Raw genomic sequence first — 1,677 nt, 5'->3', positions numbered from 1 at the left:
GGAGGTCCTAGACGAGGGCTCCCATTTTAGATCGAGTTTTAAAATCACAAAGAAGACGCGGCGAGGGCTGGCAACTGCTGCCAAACCTTTTTCTGAAATTGTGCCAGCTGAGTGACAAGAAAACATGATCTAAAGGAGAGTCCAGGAATAGCACCCTCGAAGGTGGGCTTCATGCCCTTCTAATTGATTCAATGTCGGCGTCCACCGTTTCAAAATCTGACATATCCATCCGCCCTGACAGCGGCGTTGAATCAATGAGCTGGGCACGGGAGAGGCTCGCGGCAACCACCTCTCCCATTGTAGCCGTGATAGGCTTGCAAAAAATTTTGCTAGAGCGCCAAGTACCCACCTCATGGCTATAGACAAGGGCTCGCCATTAGACCAACTTCGAAATCGCAGAACGGACGCGGTGTAGAATGGCAACCGCTGCCAAGTCTCTTCCGTAATTGCGTCGGTCGAGTGATCGAAGAAGGTGATCTAAGAGAGGGTCCAAGCGTGTAGGCATTCGTTGGGGGATTCGCGCCGATGGCAAAAATTTGTGCAATACTCGAGCAACACCGGACGGAGGTGCAAGACGAGGGCTCCCGTTTTAGATCGAGTTTTAAAATCACCAAGTAGACGCGGTGAGGGGCTGGCAACTACTACCAAACCTTTTCCCGAAATTGCGCCAGCTGAGTGACAAGAATACATGATCTAAAGGAGAGTCCAGGAAAATAGCACCCTCGAGGGTGGGCTTCATGCCCCTCTAATTGATTCAACATCGGCGTCCACCGTTTCAAAATCTGACATTTCCATCCGCCCTGACAGCGGCGTTGAATCAATGAGGGGGGCACGGGAGAGGCTTGCGGCAACCACCTCTCCCCTTGTAGCCGCGATAGGCACACAAAAAATTTTGCTAGAGTGCCAAGCACCCACCTCATGCCTAGAGACAAGGGCTCGCCATTAGATCAACTTCGAAATCGCTTAACAGACGCGCTGTAGAATGGCAACCGCTGCCAAGTCTCTTCCGTAGTTGCGTCAGTCGAGTGATCGAAGAAGGTGATCTAAGAGAGGGTCCAAGCGTGTAGGCATTTGTTGGGGGATTCGCGCCGATGGAATAAATTTATGGAATACCCGAGCAACACCAGACGGAGGTGCTAGACGAGGGCTCCCGTTTTAGATCGAGTTTTAAAATCACCGAGTAGACGCGGTGAGGGCTGGCAACCATTGCCAAACCTTTTTCCGAAATTGCGCCAGCTAAGTGACAAGAAAACATGATCTAAACGAGAGTCCAGGAATAGCACCCTCGAGGGTGGGCTTCATGCCCCTCTAATTGATTCAACGTCGCCGTCCACCGTTTCAAAATCTAACATATCCATCCACCCTGACAGCGGCGTTGAATCAATGAGGGGGGCACAAAAGAGGCTCGCGGCAACCACCTCTCCCGTTGTAGCCACGATAGGCACGCAAAAAATTTTGCTAGAGTGCCAACCACCCACCTCATGCCTAGAGACAAGGGCTCGCCATTAGATCAACTTCGAAATCGCTGAACAGACGCGCTGTAGAGTGGCAACCGCTGCCAAGTCTCTTCCGTAGTTGCGTCGGTCGAGTGATCGAAGAAGGTGATCTAAGAGAGGGTCCAAGCGTAGGCATTCGTTGGGGGATTCACGCCAATGGCATAAATTTATGCAATACCCG

This window comes from Cupressus sempervirens, chromosome 2 (assembly GCF_028749045.1).
Source record: "Cupressus sempervirens isolate cs-2001-9-10 chromosome 2, ASM2874904v1, whole genome shotgun sequence".
In the NCBI taxonomy this organism is placed as follows: Eukaryota; Viridiplantae; Streptophyta; class Pinopsida; order Cupressales; family Cupressaceae; genus Cupressus; species Cupressus sempervirens.
Note: the sequence above shows the minus strand (reverse complement) of the source record.